Consider the following 14,104-nt stretch of genomic DNA (forward strand, 5'->3'; position numbering starts at 1 on the left):
ATGTCCTGGGTGCGAATCAGTGGGAAGCCTGGCTCTTACTTGAGGAAGAAATTTTATTGTTTTTGAAAAGGTTGGGATTGGAAAACGTGTTCTCTATCAGCAAAATATCCTGATCCTTGAAAAATTGTCCACTTATTATTTAAAAAAAATTGGTGCTCTTTAGTACCTGTTGTTCTGGTCACCTTTTCTGTTCCCTCTTTGCATAGGAGGCACACAGTTACTGCAGGTCCCATGGGCCACAGCCTACTGGGTTGTCACTTGGTCTCACTCTGTGTGCACTCCCTTCTGTCCCCACTCCAAAAGCCAACAGAGGTGTAATTAGTGATTATTCTTCCAGAAACATCTTGAAGGGGGTATAAGAACCTTGTGATGAGAATAGTGTTGCTACCTGGATGAGGGAAGAATTTGGAGGGGCTGGGGAGAGATACAAGCTTGGAGGGAAAAATGCATTCTGCCCTTTATCTCCTCTGTGAAATCACTGATAAAGCATCTTGCTATGTGCAAAGATGGGGCACATAAATATTTTCCAACCTTGTATAGCATTAAACCTGTAAATATGGAGCATCCATATCGAATGGAATCACTTTATTCAGAAATGAAGAAATATGATTCTAAGTAAATTTGAACACTACTTAAAGAGGGATGCATAAGAAACACTCTACAGTTTTTCTGTTCCTTTTGACCCCTTCAGAAATAGTTAAATAGCTCATCAATAGATTTACTCCCATCTTTCCATTTCCTTCCTCTTCCCCTTCTTTCGTCTTTCCTTCATCTTTTCTGCTCCATCTCTTTCCTTTCAGCTGTAAATCTTTTATTTTCGGTTGTAAACTCAGCAAAGCCCCCCTACCCCCGACACAACTGGTTATTAACAATTAATCAGATTTTTTTTCATTGCTTTGGAAAGCTACATTTTTTGTTTCACAACCATAGGGTTTCATTAATAATATTTTTCTATTTCTCTGAATCACTTCCAAATAAAATACCACTAACAAAGGAGCTTACTTCTAAACAATCGATGATGTATACTGTAGACAATATGGTCATAGAAGAGTTTCTATGATTATTTTTGTTATTAATCACTATAATTACTCTTTGATTACAATGGTGGTTAACTCACAGTGAATAAAGCACATGCTTGCCTTGTTTATCTAGTATTTGCGAACGATTTGTGTTCATCCATCCACACATTCTCACCTCACCTTATGTAGCTGTGAGACTCTAGTTTGTGTAGACTATGGCCACAAAAATGACTTGCACATGGGAGACTAAAGCCTGTGGTTTCCTTACATTATCACTAGGCTGTAACCTCTTAAACTCCATAGGTCAGTGATGACTAATTGAGTATTCCAAAACTTGAATGTGTATGCATGCATACTTAAAAGAAGCACTATCTGTGCTGTTTTTTCATGACTTGCCTGAAGAGTCAGTTCAAGCCATTCTTCAGATTTCAAGCTATAGTATCCAGTGCCTGAAACTTAAGTAGAACTTGAGAATGATTTTTGGCTTATCACTAGTATTGGGTGAACCTTATCATTTGCCAATCCACATGCAAATAAGTAAAATAAATAAACTACTTAAGCACAGTTATATCAGACAGTAAGTAACAGTGGACATGTAACATCTATAGCTGTATCCACACGTTCGCTTTGATCTTTCAGGACCTGAGAGCCCTAAGTTCCAGTTTCTTGCTACTGTAGAGCAGAACTGACCTCTTTTTTTTTTTTTAGCATCTTTATTGGAGTATAATTGCTTTACAACGGTGTGTTTCTGCTTTATAACAAAGTGAATCAGCTATACATATATCCCCAAATCTCTTCCCTCTTGCGTCTCCCTCCTTCCCACCCTCCCTAACCCACCCCTCTAGGTGGTCACAAAGCAAGGAGCCGATCTCCCTGTGCTATGCGGCTGCTTCCCACTAGCTATCTATTTTACATTTGGTAGTGTATATATGTCCATGCCACTCTCTCACTTTGTCCCAGCTTCCCCTTCCCCCTCCCCGTGTCCTCAAGTCCATTCTCTAGTAGGTCTGCATCTTTATTCCCATCTTGCCCCTAGGTTCTTCATGACCATTTTTTTTTTTTTTTTAGATTCCATATATATGTGTTAGCATACGGTATTTGCTTTTCTCTTTCTGACTTAACTTCAACTCTGTATGACAGTCTCTAGGTCCATCCACCTCACCACAAATAACTCAGTTTTGTTCCCTACAAATATGGAACCTTTCACGAATTTGTGTGTCATCCTTGCGCAGGGGCCATGCTAACCTTCTCTGTATCGTTCCAGTTTTAGTATATGTACTGCCGAAGCGAGCACCAGAACTGCCCTCTTAAAGAAGAGAAGGCTCTAGTGAGGACTGAACAATCGAGCACAGAGAACAGTTTATCAGAGTGCCCATATTTCTGGCCCCCACGGCAGGCCCGCTGAGCCTCAACCTCTGGAACCTGCATTTTAACTAGCTCCTCCGCTGTCTCTTAATGTACATTTTGTTTGCAAACCACTGCCTTAATGTAGGGGTAAGCGTAAAATCTGTGAAGTCCTAATTCCATAACCTTCCCTTTTCTCCATTATTCGTTCCTGTTCTCCCAACTCATCTTAACAAGTTTTATGGAGCTTTTAAGTTAGTGAATGTCTTTCAAAATAGTAAGAATGAGAGTTCAAAATGGTACAAATTTTTCTATTGCCTGTCTTGGTTCATATTATAAACAAGCAAAAAAAGACGTGTCACATATACTCTGCCCATGGTAATTAGAAAACTGATTAAGCAGTGTGAAGACCTGATTCTCTTAAGTTTCTGTACACTTCTTCATCTTCACTTATCTAAGGGGTAGTGCTTATCTTTTCTTGGGTGGAATATGCTCCTTGGATTCCAGAATCTCGGCAAAACCTGTAAAATGAGCTTTGGATTCAGGAACAGAGGTTCCTGGCCTACAAATGCGTGCATGCTTCAGTGACTGCCAGCTGCTGTGAGCCTAGATTCCCTAAACCCAGGACTAGCGTTGTTCTTGATCACTTAAGAAATGTGACTTTTCACGAAAGAGGCGTTCAATCAATACAAATGTTCCTTATGTCCTTGTAATTACCTCTGTCTGCCGAGTAATTACTAGGCATGAGGGGTCTTTACAGCACAGGCATCCCAGGCAACACAGGGATCCACATTCCCAGCCTTTTAACCACTCTCCATACCCAGCTGCTTCCATTAACCTCTCTTGGGTCCAGACATTTATAACACTTCAGATTAGGGGTTCTCTGCCACGCCTGTTTCTTGTACCAATGTTTTTCTGACGCGAACAAACATATTCACATGCTGGCTTGCAGCAGTGAGTGTAGTGAATGTTTTTTTGGTTAAAAAAAAGTCTCCCTACTGTATAGCACAGGGAACTATGTTCAATATCTTGTAATAACTTATAATGGAAAAGAATCTGAAAAAGAATATATATGTATGTATAACTGAATCACTTTGCTGTACACCTGTAACACAACATTGTAAGTCAACTATACTTCAATAAAAAAAATTTTAAAGTCTCCCATTTCATAAAACTGAAAACATTAAATGACCATTAAGTCCTTTGTGTCAACTCAGCCTTACAGAACACACTGAAAAGTTCAAAGCTATGAGTGATAATATCATTTTGAGGCTAAGACCTTTCATGTTCCATTTACCCAAGTGGGAAAAATATGGCCAGCCGGACAGTAGTGTATTACAAAGTGATTTTGTTTTGCCTGCTGATTTCATAGGTTAATACTGGTGTTTTAATTATTTGGAATGCTGACATGGTGGGCTACTTACAGCAATAGGGAGAGGGCAGGGCATGCCGTTGCAGGCAGAATCCCACCACTATGTCCTAGAATCCTTTTGGGACTTCACACCCAGCAGAGGAAACCCCTTCTATTGGATAACTAAAACTTCCTTTCCTATGATTTACACACAGCCCAGCAAAGAGTCTCATCTATTCAGTAGCCTCACAGAGGTTACATGAGTTGTTTCCAGTTACAAAATGACCTAAGTAGTGAAACAGAGACTGCAGTTTAGCTGCCTACTTCTGCTCTGGTGCTCTTTGGACAGCAGCCTTCAGCTCTAAGGAGATAACATTTATGATCCTTCAAAGGCAGATGAGGAACAAGTCATTCACTTTCACTAACACCCCTTTGAGATGCAGGGAGATGACTGAATTTATTTGAAAGTCTTGTGATTTTGCATATTTTGCTATGACACCCCTGTCTTTCCCAGTTGTTAGAAATGGATATTATTGTACTGATTATTTTGCTTGCAATTGATTTGCATACTGTTATTGCATATTGTTAAATGGTTTGCTGATTAATGACTAATGTTGATTTGGACTAAATGTAATAGAATAAGCAAATTCATTTGTAAATTTAGATATATAATTTAGTTGCTAAATGGTATCATAGAGCTGTTGGAGATTATTTTAGATGAATTCCTTGCAGGGAAACCCTGCCCACATTTTCTTCCCGTATCCTATATCAATGTTTTAAGCTCCCCACTCCTTTTAAAAAAAATTCATTTCCAAGTCTGGATTTTAAGAAAACACTTCTCAAAGGCAAATATTTCTCCAAAGCCCAGGGTTAATATAAATTACTTTAAATTCAGAACGTGGTAGATATCTCCTAAACAATTTCTTTTCTGAAGGGTCAGAAAAAATTTGAATATATTTTCATGACCTTGAATCAGTGTGTTGTGCAGCAGTATCAAAAAAATATAGCAATATAAATTTTTATTAATAAAATTAATAATTATATGAATAAGTATCAGATATATTAATACAGGATTATTGAGTTATAGAATTTCTTAGCTGTTAGGAAACACTTGCTGATGAAGCCTCTGGGGTCCAGAGAGGTTTAGTAATTAATACACATACATACACAAGCTAGTTAGTTGTTGAGTCAGTTATGTGAAGGTTTAATATATTCTGCACTTCAGTATTATACATATGCTTATACTTTGGTATATTTGGTATTTTTAATTATCCCCTAATATATAAAAAAATTTCAACCTGACTTTTCATTTCTGCATTCATCTTCTAAACATATATGCTGACATTGATTATATTTTATTTCTGCTACTTCATATGCACCATAAATATTTTCAGTTTGGAAATCAGTTTAAATGGTAAAGAGAAACTAAAGAAGAATTTATACCATAGATAGTTTAACGTATTTTTGCTCTTTGTTAAAACTACATTTTAATATGCTCTGATAAAATTGTATCTCTCTACTAAGGTATTAAATTTGGTAACTGAAAATGGTTCTCCAAAGAAATGTAACTCACATTAATTTTCCATGTGCTCTTTTTTACTTATAGTTTTACAGTCCACATGTTTTAAGTCTAACAGAAAAAAAAATCATGAAGTTGTGAGACAGTTCCAAGTCTGCATCTACAACCTCAGGTTGGTGACCTTGGGTAAATATCATTTTTGTGCTTCTGTTTCATTTTCTTTAAAACGAGTAGTTGAAAGCTTCAAAGACTCTTTCAAAGATTCCATGAGCTTAAAAGGAGATTTGATGGAAAGAAATGTGTGGCCATCATTACCTGGCTGCTCAGTATTTTCATGGACACATACTTGTTACTTACATAGGAAGTTTCCTTAAGGAAATTAACTCTTTGTAGGTGTGATATATGGACATTGAGAGAAATGGGTTAAATAAGAAAAAGAAGGGGAAACAAGTTAGTGACAAAGGAGGAATGGTAGGCAGTTAAAATGATTCCTCTTTTACCTCTTTATATCTACAGTCTAGTTATTCCTATTTGAAAACCTACTGGCACCAGGTATTATCAACAGGGATGAGTAATATGTAATTTTTATCTTTACTGGGTTACATTTGGCCCACAGACAGTTGACAGCTGTCAGTCAGGTGGCTGGTCAATGAGGAGATACATATAAAGCTGCCAAAATATTTTTGTTTCTTTAAATACTTACAAGTAAACCATTTTAGCTGGAAACTTCTTTGTCCTGAAATTAAATAGATTGATATTCAGAATAAAATTTATTGAAGTTAGTTGCGGGGAGAACCAAGATTTTCCCTATGAATATACAAGGTAAACAAAATGGTTTTCAAATGTCTTTCTGAAAGGGGAGAATAATTAATTTTTCTCCACTATAAGCTGTCCTTAAGATATGAAGATGTATTGCAAATAATGCTTAAAGTGCATGTGTTTTACAATTAAACTTTTAGTCATTGCAACTTTAAGCCAAGTTTCTAACTAAGGCTTATTAAAAGAAACCATTCCCATACATTGCGGGTGTTGGCATAGGTATTTTACTGACATGAAAGTTGAAAGTTTATCAGAAAGGACAAACATGTAGTTGCATGTCAAACTAGGATTTAAAGCTTTTTCTCATAAGTAAAAGAAAATATCATAGAATTTTAGATTAAGCCAACAATTTAGGGCAGGGTTAAAATTATAAATTTTAGTTATTTAGAAATATTTGGGCTATACCTAACATTGTTTCTAATAGGTTCAGTCACACTTAACTAATTCACAAGAGTCATAAAAAATAATTTGGAAGAAGCTTTTGTATTATTTATACTTAGTGTTAATGACAAACAGTATTTATAATTATAGCCAATTGTATTGCACACAAAAACTTAACAAATGTAATTTCGAAGTTGACTTAAAAGTGTATGTTCAGTTTTGCAGCACTTAGTCATCTTTAAAATCGAGTACTTTGATTCTTTCAGAATATAGTATTTAACAGACCAGGTAAATAAAAAAAATTATGAAGTGCATGGAATACATATTCATTCTTTAAGAGACTAATGAAGTTATCTAAAAATTTCAGTGGCCATGGTTACTCAGGTGCCAGAATCAATATGACGAAGATGACAAAATATCACATAAAAATAGCAGTTGGAAACCACAATAAGTACACTCCTTTTTAAAAAATAAAATATGCTTTAATCTTCTGAACCATATTCTACATGTCATAATTTTAATGAAAATCAGATTTGAGTTTTGAGGTTTCAAAATATGGTTTCATTAAAATGTAGATAAGATTGTGTTTTAAAAATATTAGATTTTTTTGGTGGGGTGGATAATTTCTGGTAACTTTTAAACCACAAATATTTCATAATTTTAAACAGCAATTAGGTTAGTCTGAAAGAGTATGATACATATAAATTTGTGACATATCTGTGTCATCATTGATCCGAAAATTGTTTTAGATAACAGGGGTCATTAAAAAAAATCAGATCTTATTATTTTCCCACTATGCGACAATGTGTTAAGCATGTAGATTGAAAATTATTTGTGGGATTGTCTGAATAAAACAATTGCCTCATAGTGTTAATTTATATTGGTAGGAACGTTTCTCTTCTTAAGCACCAGTTTTGCCCCCCACAGCCAAGAAAATTGATTTTATGCATAATAATTTATAGCATCCTTGATCAACGTATGCCGCGCATCCTTTACATTCATTAGTCCATGTTACTTGTGAATATGGATTTTGGTTATTAAAATGGTTTCATATGTTTACTATGTATAGTCCCTAGCTTTAAGCTCCCTACTTGCTTAAATGTTTTCAATTTGCTATAATACAACAATTTGTAGAGAAATGCTGTGAAGCATAGTTAAAAGAATGAGTCCTTGAAATAGAATCACTTTTTAAAAATATGTCCTAACATGTGGTCTCATTTTTCCATATTTTGCATTAATTGAAATCCTATTCTGAAAAAAATATTTTTGCCTAAACTTCTGAATTCACAAAATAAAAATACCAATTATATAAATGTTCTAATTTTGGAAATCAATGACGTAAAAACATGCTTTAGTAGTGTTCATTGTTTATTCTGAAAATTTTTCTCTGAAGAAACTCTTTGTAACAAGAAAATGTTGCCACTTCTAATTATTAAATATTCTGTGCAATACATGTTTTAAAATTGTATTAAAAATAAAATTAATTTCATATTCTCTCTAATCATATTCCTGTCACATGTATGCATAAAAAATTCTAGCCCATGAAACTTTTGAAAAGAGCATGTACCATTTCACATCTTTACTTGGAGAAATATTGAAAAATAACATTTTATTTAGAATGAGTAGATTATGACAGAATTAGATAAAAAGGAGATGAAATGATATTTGTATATTTATTTGAATAGTCTAGTATCACATATATAATTAATTCTTCGTCTTTCAGATACTGAAGATAGTAATGAAAGAGACCAACATTTAAAATATGAAGCATTTTCTTTTCAAAAAACTTTTTTTTTTTCACTCTAAAAAGTTGTCAAATGGTAACAGCCCTACTTTCTACACCAGGAAAACCCACTGTTGAGTTAGTTGGCTCTGATTCCAATGGTCTCATCAGCTTTCTGAATGTAGGTACCTCAGCAGTGCCTCTTCCAAGATAACAAAATCAACTTTTAGAGATTAAAAAGTATATTTTGGCAATTGAAACTCACCAGCGCCTTTCTGCTTCTCCAGGAAGTTGTACCCGTCAGCACCTGCTGAGGGCTTTGTTGTCCAAACTCTGACAGGTAAAAAAATTCCTGTAGAATAAAGCCAGACCAGCTGGCTTTGAAGAGAAACCCCCAGTTTGGGCTTCCTTTGCCTCCTCTCCTTTTCTATGAAGACCCAGGCTTTCCCCCCTTGATCGTCAAGCCGTAAGATGCGTGATCCCTGTGCACAAGTGTCTGGCAGGCCAAGGTGCACCTGTTCCTGTCACTCTGGAGTAAATTTAGCTGCAAAGGTATCACTGACAACCAGACCTTTGTCAGTGCTGGCAAAAGAACACAGACTTGCTTTCCTCTCCTCCCCCCTTACTAGCCCCTTCGCTGCTAGTTCAAATGGAAAATATCAAATCGGAAGTCTATCCAAAAATCATTCCTGAAAAATGAGATTGCTTTCATATGGTAAAAAGTAAGTTTCTTATTTCACACAGACTTTAAAATTACATTTCCAAGAATGATCTTGGAAGAAGACGAGTTTTTGTTCAGTTAATTGTGGCTGGAAACTTTTTAATGGAAACATAACACACATTTACTTCATTTCAGGTTATTAAATTGTGTTAAGCATTAAAGTTACTTGCCATTCTTTGCTGTAGCTCATTTGTTCTTTTTGATCCAAAGATATATCAGAAGGTTAAAACTCATCACATAGGGGGGATTAATCATGCTACCAAAATTAGAAAGCATGTAGTTCTGAGAGACTGAATGTCAAAATTGTATGCTCATAGCACTTAAACGATTGGGAATCTGGGATCCCACTACGACATTTAAAATGGCAGCTAATGTCTGTGGCAACCTGGGTGTTTAGGAGTGGGCTAAAGCTAGAGTTCTCTTACTCTGTGATGACGGTAAGGACATTTATCATTTATGTGAATTTTTTAGATTAATTTCCTTACTGATGCTTTGAGAGCAATTCCTCTTGAAGGAAAAGAGAGAAGGCAGGCAGTGTTCATTGGTACATCTGACATAAATATAGTAGTCAAGATATAGAAAGCAGCCCAAGGAGTAATGTGCTTAGCCATGGCAGTCAGAGCTTTTGCTTTATTAATTATGGTTTCTTAAGTGGTGTTTAAAAGAGTTGTGCAAAGTACCTGTTCTGCCATATTTTTATTGCCATTTACCAGGGTGGGGTGTGATGAGAAGAAGAAATCTGGGTCAAAATCAAAAGTGCTTTGTAAAATAAACAAAGTTCTTATTTACTTACTACGTATAAACAGCCACTCACCAAGCCTCATTTCTCCACAGGGCACCACTTTCAGATAAAAACATAGACCTGAATGGCATCATCCAGTATCCAAGGAAACCATGTAAGTACCTCTCTCACTGTACTTCTCTTATTCAGGGTTTAAAAGCTAGCTGAGTACTGAATAAGTGAGTGTTTTTATTTAATAATTATATGGGAGGTACTTTTTAGGAGCTTGCTAAAAAGAAACAGGTTCTTGATTGTTACATGCATCATAACAAAACCCTTATGTTTTCCTCATATTTGAGAAAATTATGTGTTTAGTCCCAACTTCTCCATCAATTCTCATTCTTAGGTACAAAACAGCTACTCAGAGTCTTAATGAATTAAGAGTTTCAAACTTTTCCAAGACCCATTAGTGTCTGAGAAACAATGTTTCAGAGGCCTTGTGCCAGGAGTAGTTACCTAATTGTAATAAAACCTTTTAAATGTCAAAAGTTAAGAAAAATGACTTGGAAAATAATATTTTGTTGGTAAACATTTATAGCAATTTATTTGGTTTTAGACTTGCTTGGGGAATGAGCAAGTGAGCAAAGAGATGAGGTTAAGTATTTAAATGACCCAAAGAATCTTGAAAGCAAGTGTAATTTCCAAAATGCAAAAATCTGTTAGCAGAACGGTTTGGGAGGTTGGCATATTATTTTCATTCATTCTTTCTTTTTTTTTTGTCCCCAAGCTAAGGTACATTTCTGTAGCTAATTTCAAGGCTCTAATTAATTTTCAGGAACTATGGAATCTACTATGGAAATTTAGTTTCAAAACAATGTGCTATTCTGGAGAAAGATCCATTTCTAAAATAATTGGATTGTTCTTTCAAGTATTTCTTTTTTTTTTTTTTTTTTGTGGTCCACGGGCCTCTTACTGTTGTGGCCTCTCCCGTTGCGGACCACAGGCTCTGGACATGCAGGCTCAGCGGCCATGGCTCACGGGCCTAGCCGCTCCACGGCATGTGGGATCTTCCCGGACCGGGGCACGAACCCGTGTCCCCTGCATCGGCAGGCGGACTCTCAACCACTGCGCCACCAGGGAAGCCCTCAAGTATTTCTTTACCTGGACTTTATTATGTTTTTCATATTTGACCTTTCTACTTTTAAAATCAAATTATTTTCAATGTTAAATGATTATTCATTATAGATTACTTTTTAATGAAATACTTAAAAGTATACTCATGTAATTATAGATCTTTTTTACCATTTGCATCAGCTATGTGGTTTAACTAGTCTTTTAAACACAGACATATTACTTTCATCAAGGTTTTCAGGAGTTGCATTTAAATGCAGCTGGTTTAGCCCTGTGGTTTGGGAGTTTTTCATATTATTTGTATTTACTTTTGTTACTGTTGTATTTCTGACTTTGCTCTGCAGCCTGGTTCCTTGCTAAGCATGAATGACAGAGATGATCTCACTCATAGTTTCTCTGCTAAATTAGACATACCCTTCACCTGGTCGGAGGACCTGGATAGGCTGTGAGAGTTTTTTTTTTTAATGCTAGTTACAAACTTCAAAAGTGTGGAGGTGGAGGCCTGAGGTACTGCCCTCTAAACTAGGAATTCCTTTCCACAAAATAAAGGTAATTGGTGGCAATTGCTGGGTAAACTCGGAAGCAGTGCATGGTTAGAATAGATCATTGTAAAGAAAGAAAATGCAAATTGAAAGGGAAAACTAGCTAATGTTATAATTCCTTATCTTGAGGAAATGGAATTTAAAAAAATTCCATTCTCCCTATAGCGAGAGGAAAAAGAAAATCTACACTGCAGTGCTTGTGGCACAGTTTTAAATATTTACATTAGAATATAGATTTTCCAGAAAAATCATTTGAATCTGATAGGTTTAATTCAACCTCCTATACCAAAGAGAAAATGACAATAGAAACAAATTGATATATGCACATCAGTTCATCAGTAGTGGCCTCTCTAACAAAGACCATCATTATTCAATAGAACTTTCTGTGATGATGGACATGTTCTCTATCTGCACTGTCCAATATGGTAACCAGTGGCCACATGTGTCTGTTGAGCACTTGAAATTGGCTTGTGCAATGGAGAAACTGAATTTTAAATTTTATTTAAATTTAATTACTTTAAATTTACATAGGTCATATGTGACTAGTGGTTACTGTACTATATTTTGTTTTTATCAGAAATTAAAATGCCCTCTCACAAAGAATTTGTAATCCTTTGGTATGCTATCACACAATATCATTTTTTATATTTGCTTTAATATTTAAATTATCATTGTAGTAAATTTTTTTATAACATTTCCCAGAGATAAGTGTTTTTAATACAGTTGATGGGAAGACATTATAATATATTGTTTTATAAGCTCAGACTAGCAACTTTTAAAATGGCCATTGTAAACAAGACTGTGTCTAAAAAGAAAAACACTTTAGTAAAAGTTCTAACTGTGGTGATAAATATTTTGAAAAGTTCACTTACAATTTCTGCAATACATCCTTGCAAATATTTCCCAAAATGTAACCAGCCTACACAAATGCTCACTGGCCTTGATCCCCCAAAGTTGATTCTGCTCCCAAAGCACACATCAGGGTTTAAATCTGTTCCCAGGGCCTTTTCAGACATTTAGTGAAAATGAACATTAGGATGCATGATGATATTTTAATAATAGTACTAGTACAGTAGTATTATAGACAGAATAATTACTTAAAATACTGAGAATTTAAAAGTTACATTTAAAAAAAAATCAGTAAATCAACTCACTTCTTGCATATATGTAGCATATTGGTTATTTGTAGGATATTGAACTATAGACCGTGAGGAATTTTTTTAAATGGAAGATATAACACTCATCCTCTTAGGAGCTCCCTTTATTGGACTTGGGCATATCCTTTTGGAGGGTAGGATTCGGATAAGGTAAGAAGAGAGAGGAGATTTCTTTTGGCAGAACCTTGGACAAGCTACTCAAAATATCCCTCCTACCGTCAAAAAAAAAAGAGAAAACAGTTTTTAGATAAAACATACTTTCTAATGAATTATTTGACTTGAGAAAGAATTTTGGACATCTCCAAAGATTCCTTTCCCCTCACCTCAAAACCCAGAAACTAAAAAGTGTGAGCAGTAAATGGAGTTGTTAAGCAAACGGTAGACATGGGAATGGCTAAACTGAATGGAATGAGCTGTGTTGCAAGGATGCTGTTGGAAGGACAGCAGTCAACATGCTCTATTAGACTTCTCACACACCCCGCCTTATTAAAAGAACAGGAAGAAGTAACAACCACATTTATAGACCCAGTTTTTTGGTCTCCTTTGATATCTTTTGGTGTCTTAGATTAGGTAGTCAACCACTTGTATACTGTCAGGTTTTCAGAGAGAAGGTCTATCCTTGCTTAAAAGACAGTGTTCTGTGTGGAGAACACATGGTCCTCCGGTAAGGAAATCTGGCAAATCACAGTCTTCAGTGTCCTTGGAAAATATCGTCTCTGATCTCGCTGTGTCTGAGAAATTGTTTTCATTCAGACTGTGACCGCTGAGTCCTTAACGACCACCTCAATTATGTATTTATTTGTGTGTTTTTAAGTTTATTTATCTAAATTTGTTATATGAAAATTCCAAACATATTTAAAAGTAGAGAGAACGGTATGAACTTGCATACAGTTACACCTACTTCAACAACTATTGTCTTGTAGGCAACTTTGTTTCATCATATCCCCTTACCACCTCTCACCTCATCCCAAATTATTTTGAAACCAATCCCAGACATGACATCACTTCATCCTTTAATATTTCGGTAGGTATCTTTAAAAGATTATGACTTTTTTTTAAAATTGAGAAAATGAGCCACATCTAAAAAATAAACCACACTGAAAAAGTCAGTATTTCTTATTGTTGTCAAATAGGTACAATCAATATTCAAATTTTTCCAATTGCCTCAAAATTTTTTGTAATTACTTTTTACTGTTTGAAACAGAATACGTATAAGGTCCATACTTTGCAATTGGTTGATATTTCTCTTCTCTTTTAATCTATAGGTTTCCCCTTCAGTGTATTTATTTTTCCTTATTTGTTGAGAAAACTGGATTGTGCTTGTAGAGCTTTCCATAGTTTGTATTTGCTGATGCATTCCTGTGGAGTTGTTTAATAAGGTCCTCTGTCCCATGTCTATCCTATTAGTTGGTAATTAAGACTAGGAACCTGACCAGATTCATTTGGAGAAGGCTGGGCAAAACTACTGGTTCTGTCTCTATTTGAGATGTTAGCAGGTATTGATCATTGCTTAGATCCATTTATTCCTTAGGGTTAGGAATACCCAGCCTCGTGTAGTTTCCTCACACATTTGCCCAGATCAATACTCTGCTAAACTCCCGCGTGGGACTCTTTGCAGATCTTAGGAGAACTTTCTCTGTGCAGCAGCTCTCTGCCATGGGCTCTGACCTGTGAAC

General features: G+C 35.5%; 1 protein-coding gene and 1 long non-coding RNA gene across 10 annotated transcripts in view; one reads left to right on the plus strand and one right to left on the minus strand.

Annotated features, from left to right (window-relative positions):
• Nucleotides 1-8,635, minus strand: part of MEF2C (myocyte enhancer factor 2C) — a 169,475-nt gene extending 160,840 nt beyond the window's left edge. For 7 of the 9 annotated variants that reach the window (XR_014296445.1, XM_082649823.1, XM_082649820.1 and 4 more), the window contains exon 1: nucleotides 8,422-8,635. The gene's annotated coding sequence lies outside the window, so the exon portion shown is untranslated. Of the gene's footprint in view, nucleotides 1-5,936; nucleotides 5,970-8,421 lie in introns of all 9 variants that reach the window. The other 2 variants (XM_082649824.1, XM_082649822.1) reach the window with 1 other exon arrangement.
• A 619-nt stretch (nucleotides 8,636-9,254) lies between these two features.
• LOC309820826 overlaps nucleotides 9,255-14,104 on the plus strand; it is a 78,148-nt gene continuing 73,298 nt past the window's right edge. Inside the window, exons 1-2 of the long non-coding RNA XR_014296547.1 lie at nucleotides 9,255-9,314; nucleotides 9,712-9,773. This is a non-coding gene — a long non-coding RNA (uncharacterized lncRNA). The remainder of the gene's footprint in view (nucleotides 9,315-9,711; nucleotides 9,774-14,104) is intronic.

This window comes from Grampus griseus (assembly GCF_964374135.1).
Source record: "Grampus griseus genome assembly, chromosome: 3".
Classification (NCBI taxonomy): domain Eukaryota; kingdom Metazoa; phylum Chordata; class Mammalia; order Artiodactyla; family Delphinidae; genus Grampus; species Grampus griseus.